This window comes from Sinocyclocheilus anshuiensis, unplaced genomic scaffold (genome assembly GCF_001515605.1).
Source record: "Sinocyclocheilus anshuiensis isolate Anshui unplaced genomic scaffold, SAMN03320099.WGS_v1.1 scaffold502, whole genome shotgun sequence".
Classification (NCBI taxonomy): domain Eukaryota; kingdom Metazoa; phylum Chordata; class Actinopteri; order Cypriniformes; family Cyprinidae; genus Sinocyclocheilus; species Sinocyclocheilus anshuiensis.
In genome coordinates, this window is record NW_015544194.1 from 605341 (window position 1) to 615147 (window position 9807).

Below are 9807 nucleotides of genomic sequence, written 5' to 3' on the forward strand. Positions count from 1 at the left end.
TTTGACAGCACCCATTCACTGCAGTGGATCCATTGCAAGTGATGTAATGTTAAATTGGTCCAAATCCGTTCTAATATATAGACAAACTCATCTACATCTCGGATGGCCTGAGGATGAGTACATATACACATTTTCATTCTATTCTGTTAAGCTACAGATATGCTATTTAATGTTATTCATTTTGTCCTGGCCCATTACAGGTAGAAATGTCGTTTTTCCAGCCTAGAATATTCACTGAAGTAAAGTGTGACACCAGCCCTGTACACATTTTATTATAAATCAGTGATTTATTTCAAGAACTGTTTCCTATTTTCTCAGTTTCCCAAAATCCCATGTGCTGCTTTCAAATATTGTGCTTCTTGGTCACAAACATCCATCATATTAATTAGTCTTCAACATTAACACGAGTAGAAAGCAGAGACACAAGGCTTCATTCAGCAGCCTGGCCCACCCTGTTGTTCCTCTCAAACTTTCCTCTCAGAGGAACATGACAACGTATCCCATTGAATAGAGCCACTATTTGAGAACCTTGTAATGTCTCACAAGACATAAGAATACAGAGTACCCAATAAAGAACGCTGTGTGCTTTGTGTCAAAGTTTACGGGGGGGGGGAAGCTGCAGCATGACATTTAAGATCTAATTTTTTATTTATTCCTGAAGGTGTTTAATTTGAGACTTACATGCTAATATAAAAACTTAAATCTCACCTTCTCCTAGACTATCCATCTCTCCATCATTAGCATACCGATTACACAGCAGAGCTACAGAGAGATCCAATCATGAGCTGGCGTTTAAACTCAGTTGAGGTTTAGTTGGGAGGGACATTCTCTGTTTCTTTTGGATGGTGATTAAAAACGGTAACTGAACTGCTTGGAATGGACTTCAAAGAGGAGGTTCCTACTGTGAATTTGTGTGAGTGCTTTGTCCTCTTTGCTTTTATTCTGCAGTTTGTGTGTATGAAATGAGATACAAAGGCATGTTTGAAATTTGCCCTGGTTTGTTAACCTGCTCAGGTTAACCTATGTCCCTTGACACCTTTAAAGAGACACATTACCTTAAATCCCCCTCAACATACTAAATATATCTTCTAACTTCCAGAAAGCAATGTGTTTAAAGGGGTCATATGATGCGTTTTCCTTTCTCTTTGGAGTGTTACAAGCTCTTGGTGCATAAAGAAGATCTGTAAAGTTGCAAAGACTAAAGTCTCAAATCCAAATCCAAGAGTCAACCACGCCTACCTAAAACGGCTCGTTCTAACACGCCCCCACATGTCTACGTCACTATGTGGAAATATTAGCATAATGCCACCCAAATGTGAGCGCAAAGAAAGAAGGCGTGGTTTCAGGAACAGCAGTCCTGTTGATGCAGCCATGTCAGGGAGACGCTGTGTTTCAGTGCGAAAGCAAAAGCACTTTATTTGGCCTTCTGGAAGTAGATGCAATTAGGAATCATTGGTTAAGATTTATTAATGATCTTTAAAATAGCATCATATGACCCCTTTAAATTAAAATCTTAAACAGAAAATTAAAAAAGTAAATTCAATCAAATTATTATTACACAGAAGTTCGCTCTGATATAGTATATGGCTGTGCTTCAGAAGAGTTTGAGTAGACAAGCAATGAAGGTATAAAGTCTTGCAAGCTTAGGGACAGCATATTCATCAGATTTTAAGCAATCAAGCTGACGTTTGGTGATTGACGTTGACAACACGCACAGTTCCAAGTGAAGCCTTCGGGGACCTGTGGACATTTCGCTGTCCTGAAGGGCTCTTTTCATCAAAAAGGCCAAACTATTGAAAGACATCAGGCGTTCTCCTCACTGACAATCTTGTTTCTATAAAGGAAGAGAAAACTCAGGTCTCTGGAGAGATACAAAAGCTTCTTCGCAAGCCTGTGTGAGGAAACAGAATTCCTCAGGGCAGTTGTCACTCCAGGTGCTTTCTGTCATTCTGTGTGGTGCCACTGGACTGTTTTCCCTACTACCTACCGAGAAGAATGAGGAGTGTAAGGTACTGCCTCACCTCCAATCTAGAAAGACATTATGGACCTTTGAATTTTACTGGTGCAGTTATACGTCTTACTGACTCCACGAAATTGATTTTTTTAAATATATATATACATTTGACTCAAGTTTGAATCTGACATAGACGAATGACTGAATTAGTTTTGTGGAGTTTTTGCTACTGCTATATCTAACATAATCTGACCCAAGATGTTTTGCACTCAGTGGCTCCCTGCTGTCTGGAAATAGGCTTTCTTTCTCAGGGAGCGCCTGCACATGGTATTTTTGGACAGCACAGAACATATTTATTTTCCAACTGGAACTGAACAGGGCATTGTACGCCATAGGTTTCTAGAGCACCGTGTAAGTCCCAGAGCTGAGGAGAAGGACGCCAGCTCTCTCTCAATAGTGTCCATTTACACCCCTCACTTGCCTCATTAAATCTGTTAATTGTCACTGTTTTGTGCATCACACACAGATTTACTGTTATGAAAATTACTCATTTAAATATTATAGACAACAATATGTACATCCTTTAGAAGATGCAAAGCATATGATTAGTTTGTTTAACTGCATCCAACAAGCCTTAACAGAATTCTAATAATTGTATATGTAAATATTTTATTATTTGAAAAATTACTGAATGATTTCCAGAAAAAAAAGTGAATTTAAATGCAATCCAAAAAATTCAAATATTAATTATGAGATAATGAAAAAGTAATCATATAAATTTACAATACATAATTTAAAAAAGATTCATAGATTTTTTTTATAAGAGATTTCCCCATCATAATGCAAACAGAATTCCTGAACTGGATCGCCGTTATCCACTACCCACCATCCACCATACCTTTTAAAGGATAGATTTCACGAATTGAAATGGTCTTTGCATGAATTCACCCCACTCCACACGTCCCATAAGGAATTTAGAGCAGACGCAGTTCCTATGCAAGCATGTGTGTTTGCTTAAGTGTGTGAACGTTTGAAGGGAGACGTACAACAGTATTTCCTTATCCACAGGAATAGACCTGACATTATTCTTCTAGTTCAACAGCTGATTAAAGCCTCTATCCACAGCTGAGATCATCGCTATAGTGTGTTTCACATACCTATACATTTCAACCCATCTCACCAGCTACTGTCTGTTTATTAAATCACATTTATGGAATATTACTTATTTTATGAAAGGAAATAAAAACTGGAAAACTTGTAAGTTTACCACTTCATGTTTTTTTTTCATGTACGGTGCACTCTTGCATTTGAAAGTGCAACTGTGGACAACAAGAATGCTCTAACGATTCTGCACAAAGTCTGCATCAGGAAAGAAAGAAACATTTAAAAAATGCAAACACCTTTTACGGTTAAAAAAACAGTGCTGGCTTTAGTTCACCGTTGCTGCATACACCCATTACAGCATTTGTTTTGATTATGACTTGAGGACATTCTGTGAATTTTAATGTGTCTGTTCCTTCAAATAAAAATTTGCTCTAAATGAAAACCCATGAGACAGACTGATAACAAGACGTGTGGTTGGTATATATATATCCATCACTTCTTTGTAGTTACATGATAACCCATTTTCCCCGATATAGGTAATGTTTCACAGCATTGACTTAATTTGGCTTTTTTCGCCTGTGAGTAACAGAAAAAGACCATGTAAAAATGAAAACGATGGTCTGATGTACAATAATTATGAATATAAATTCCAATATAATTGCTTTGGTTTTAGAAGTTACAAAAATGGTTCACCATGAAATCACTTCTTTAATTCAACTGATTATATGCACTGTTATTTAGAAAGTCCTGGCGAGTCATTACTGGAAAATAAACACTACAAGCAATTAATTGAAAAGCACAAAGTGGGTGATGCATATATAAAGATACACGAAGCCATTGAATATCATATTAAAGGAATAATTCTCCCAAAAATGAAAATTTGCTGAAACTTTACTTACCGTCAGGCCATCCAAGGTGTAGATAACTTTTTTCCTTCATCTGAACAGATTTAGAGAAATTTAGCAGTACATCATTTGTTCACCATTGAATCCTCTGCAGTGAATGGGTGCTGTCAGAATAAAAGTCCAAACACCTGATAAAACACACATCACAACAATCCAAAGGTAATCCACACGACTCTGATCTACCAACTAATGTCTTGTGAAGTGAAAAGCTGCATGTTTGTAAGGAACAAATCCATCATTAACCACTTAAGCTCAGGGCGTTTTTTGGTATTTTCGCCTAAATTTAACATACTCAAATTCAAATGTTTACCCTACACACATACAATGGAGGAAATGAAAGAAAATGGTTTCATTGTAAAGAAAACCCTTTGAACTACAAAATATGAGTGTAATTCTTTATAAATAACATTATATACTTTTCAAATATTACTATAAACACAAAAAAAACATAGGTGCTTTTGGAGTTTTAAAAGTAAGTATTTTTTTGAAAATCTGTAATTCAGGTTCTATTAGGCACAACTCTCTGCAATTTACTTTGTTTGATGCCACTAGATGCCAAAAAGTGCCAGAAAAAAGAATCTTTCAAATAACAGCTTCTAAACAGGAGTTACTACATTATTTGTGAAATGAGTCAGAATGTCTATCTTTGCATCGAAATGTGTCATTGTGAGTTTCCTTTGCAAAAACAGGCTTTATAAAACACATTAACCCCACAATCCTACATTACTCTGTGCCATAAGCACTTTAATTGATTATTAATTGAATTATGTTTCATTTTTATGTTTTTCTAAGTAGTAATATACAAAATGGCACAAGCGAATTGGAACAAATTTCACATATTGTGTTATTCTACAATCAGTTGAATTATTTCAGGATGCACAAGACTGTCTACATTATGAAATATATCTGGTCTATCACATTCTAACATAGAATCCATATCCTCCAGCTTTATATCATTCCATTTATGTGCATTCTGTATTGGGATACTGCTTCACAGCATCTCTCACCTCATCAGTTGACTCACTCCTGTATCCAGCATCTCTCCATGACAACAAACACAGCATCTCTGGTCCAGAGCGGAGCTAATTTGCTATCCGGCAGCTAGCTGTAACATTCAGAGCGTCAAACAATCACATATCAATTCATCCACACACCACTGTAACAATACATGTATATTTACTGTATATTCACTGTATATTCACTGAAATCCATAATGTACTGTACTTTTCTGTCAATAAACAGTGTATCATAATGCTAGCCGCGCTATCAAGTTTCCGAACAATGTTTACAGTATCAAAAACACGCAAACACACGCTCATATAGCCTTACCAGACGCGCGCACATTCCTCTCCATGGCGCCGCGGAATGTTCTTCACCATATATAACTTGTAATACGATTATCATAGACTGAGAATGAGAGCTTTCTTGTGATATATGACTTGACTTTTTTGTGAAAAATATATAAAATACACATTCTTCGTAAAAATTATTCGCAATGGTTAGGCGGAAATTCGTGTGTGGGACGAATACATTTCTAATCTTAATTTTACTGCTTTATGAATATAAAAACCAAAAGGAATGGTATTCTTTGTAAAGAAGACACTCCAAGCTTTCAAATGAACCCATATATGGGCTGATACCATATAAGGAAGGCTATGTAAATGAAGCATAAACATTTTTAACGTCATTTTGGACCCGTATCCGGGTCCGCAGAGTTTAACTGGTTTTAAGCATTTTAACTTTAAACCGTCACTTCTGGCCAAAATAGGAGAACATAATCCATAATAATGCTTCTTCCAGTGAATCCCCTGTTGTCCTGTCATATTAAAATCCACTGACATATTTGTTCAGAATATAAACGGTGCTTGATCTGTGCATATTGTTCTCCTGATTTAGATGGATTTGTTTGAAGTTAAAAATGCCTTATTATTATTTTTTCACAAACAGATTTTAATTGATTGGACTGGAGTCACTCGGATTACTTGTGGATTATTGTTTTACTCACCCTCATGTCATTCCAAACCTGTATATGTTTTCATTATGTTGAACACAAAAGAAGATATTTTGAAGAATTTTGAAGAACCAAACAGTTGTTGGTCCCCATTGACTTCCATAGTAGAAATACTATGGAAGTCAACTGTTTGATTACCAGCTTTCTTCAAAATATCTTCTTTTATGTTCAACATAAGAAAGAAACTCATACAGGTTTGGAACGACATGAGGGTAACCTTTTTGGGTGAACTATCCCTTTAAAATCAAGCATAGACAATTAAGTGCTTAGTCATAGCTGCCAATCAAGATTACTACCACACATAAATGCATGCATAAACAAGGGGCAACATCAGTCATGTGATTAAGTCCAAAAGAGGCGGACAGAGCACTTTTATAATGGAATCTATTGTTCTTTAATCACTCAATCAGCAGCACACTTCTGGTTTGACTAAATAAGGAACATATGTAAGGTGTGTTCCTGAGCCCTCTCCAACAGAGATGCTTTTGTCAAAATGAGTGAGGGGCTGAAGTGATGAAATCTGCCAAACTGTAGCACTTGAACGCACAGTCCTTCCCTCTGTATGTTGAGCCCAGGTTGAAAGTATCAGATCTGAATTTTCTGAATGGCTGCATGTTGGTTAGAAGCTTTTCAGATGTGTGGTGAATAGGTGTATGTAAAAATGTGTGGTATACCTAAATCAGAATTGTAACAAAATAATAATACAAAAAATATTCAAAAGTAAACTATGAAATGCTGAGTGGCAAAAGAATAGGAAGCATGAACAAGTAGGGCTGGGCAAAAAAAATCGATTTTCCGATTAATATTTTTTTTTTTTAAATGACGTCGATTCGATATCGATTCTCAAAAGCCGCGAATCAATCTTTTCCAGTATTTATTTCAGCACACATTTAAAACAAGATCTGATTAACGTGAATCTTATCATTAGTCTTCTCTAGATGTCACCCTTATTTACCTTGCGCGATGTTACAACAGAAATCCTGTCATTCATTCAGCACTTATCATGGCCATACGCGTTATTCGCAATGCTCAGGTGAAACGCTATAGTAATACTATAAATCTGCGGAAGCATTTGATATCACGCATAAGGCGCCATGATTTCCGCAATGAATGAATGGCGGATGGTGCGGCGCACTTTTTTGTTTACTACACACATACTAAAGCGCGGATGAAGCTCGCGGTGTTTTCAGCTTCTGCCATCTCACTATATGATGATATGAACACGAATGTCATCTCCAGCTGCTCTGAGAGTCACTTCATTAGCATTTACCGTTTCATTTGAGAAATCTACCGTCATATCACATACACAGCAGCTGGAAGTTCTTCACGGCAACCCGTCAAAATAAAAGTTTAGTTTATCGTTCTACTGTCAGAATATGACTATTTAGCAGTCTTAAGACTCAATGCTACTACTGCTAATAAATATTAATAAATCTTTATTTTTAAAGGAATAATCACATCTGTTTTCTTTTTAATTTTAACAGTAAACCTCAGCACCTTTTTGCCAAAAAATAAAAGGGTTTCATTTTCATTTGATTAGGATCAATTAAATTAATGTTTTATGCCTTCATCTGATTACCAGAAAAATTAAGAACATTTTATAGGGCCCTATTATTGTTTAAAAAAAGAATAGGTTTAAAATACAGGCATGTTGTTCTTAATTTCTTTTTATTAATTCACCATTTGTAAACTGATGTTTACTGTTCATTTTTTAGAAATATCAATAGCATCTGTATTAAAACTATATTCACTGAATGTAATAAAAAAAAAATCGAGAATCGAATCGAGAGCTTGCGAATCGAAATCGAATCGAATCGGGACATCTGAATCGATACCCAGCCCTATGAACAAGGCAGAGTTGTTGGTGCATTAATGGTAACATTCATATATGCTTATATTCTTGTTTTCTGTTTACATATAGACATTGTGGCATATCTGTGATCAAAATCATTTTGCGGTTTTCCCAAATTGCACTTACCCACTCAAAACAAAACTGGAAGTCTGTTAAAAGAAAAGGTCTGAGTAAACATTTGCACAGATTTCTGTTTGAGCAAGAAGGTGTGCTCTGCATCCTGAGGCTGCTCAATAAGGAGCCTTGTTATATGCAGGTTGTTGACCTTGCTGTTTATAAAATGTGCTTTTCATAAGTGACATAGAAGCTCACTGTGACCCCCACCTAGCCAAACTTTGACATACTATGTGGGCTGTGATCAGGCTACAAACAGACTGGCAAAAATGTACTTACAAGCCAGTGCTCAGTCCTCAGAGGAGCCTCTGAGAAAAAAGATAGTGCTGACATCAGTTATAAGATCTTTGCTCAGGAATGGCATTCGTATATCATGGTACATCTGTACCGACCTATGTGTGCATCGTCTCAGAATCAGAAAAGACAGAGTGTTTAAATAAACGTGTCTCTAAAAACAACCATATGCGTGACAATGGTAAATCGTGTAAAGCTTTCTATAAAATCTAAAAAATCCCTGCCATTTTAGTGGTTTTATATGGCCACTAACTTTTCACAGCAAGCTATTAATAATTTAAAATTAACAAATTGCCATTATACATAACTAGAAAGCCAGAACAGACACTTTGACATGGTGAATCACCAACTTCTCAGGTCCACCTTTTCTGAACTGTGTGTCACAGGATACTGCACATCTCTGACTTGAGTCCTACCTCACTGGCAGGAGTGACTACATTTCATGCCTGGGTGTTTCTTCAGCTATGGGCACTTTTGACCCTGTGTACTTTAAGCAAATAAAGACACTTTTCACACTCTCACAAACAATGTCCAACATAGTGGACATACATGCATCACAGGAGAATTCTGTCATTTGCTTTTTTTCCAGAAAGTTATGAACATTTCTACCACAGTGTAGCACATAGGCCTATGTACTGCATTTAAAAGCATTCTTTTTTTAGTAATAATCTATTATAATCTCACACAAATGTTTTGTGCTGTTTCAGTTTGCTTGAAACTGCCTTGATGTCCCTTATATTACACATTATGCAGTGTAAATTTTTTTAAGTGAGTGGGTCTTGAGTTCAAAATAACAAATAAACATTTCTGAATATTTCACTTTTTTAGATATTAAGTTTAAACTCCATTTTTTAAAATTAAGAATATAGGTGTCAGACTTTGTTCCTTGTTTTGTGTGTGTTTTGCTCCCCATGTGCCTTCCTTGCCATTATTTGGTTATCTTCCTGTTCCTGCTCCATGATTGTTTCTCATTTGATTCCAGGTGTGTCTCGTCTTCCCCTGATTAAGTTCTGTATTTAAAGTGTTTCCTGTTTTAAGTTCCTTGTCCGGTATTGTTCGTCCGAGTGCTACATGTGTTTTCCATGTTCCCTTGAAATCATTAAATCTCTCGATTGATGTACTCCTGGTCTCCTTCGTTCCTCGTTCCGCACTCCTCACAGTAGTGCAACCGTGACAGAATACCGGACCCCGAGACAGTAAGCGGCGCCCCTTCTCCCCGTGTTTGTTTTTTGGTTTTGAAAGTGTTTTGTTTTCCTGTTTTTCCCCGCGGTATGGAAACCTTCGCTGCGCTGTTGTCAAGTCCGCCAGCCGTGGCTCCCACAAGCCCGCTGGCCATTCCCGAGTCAGACCCGCTGGCCGTGGCTCTTTCAAGCCTGCCGGCCGCTGTTGACCCAAGCCCGCCGACCGCCCAGTTCACCCGTAATCAGAAGAGGAGGAAGAGGAGAAATGACTGGCTCAGGGCCCTCTTCCCTGCCCGAGTGTTTGCTTCAGTGTCGGCTCCAGCCCCAGAGCTCGCTCCGGTGTCGGCTCCAGCCCCAGAGCTCGCTCCAGTGTCAGCTCCTCTAAAGCGTGT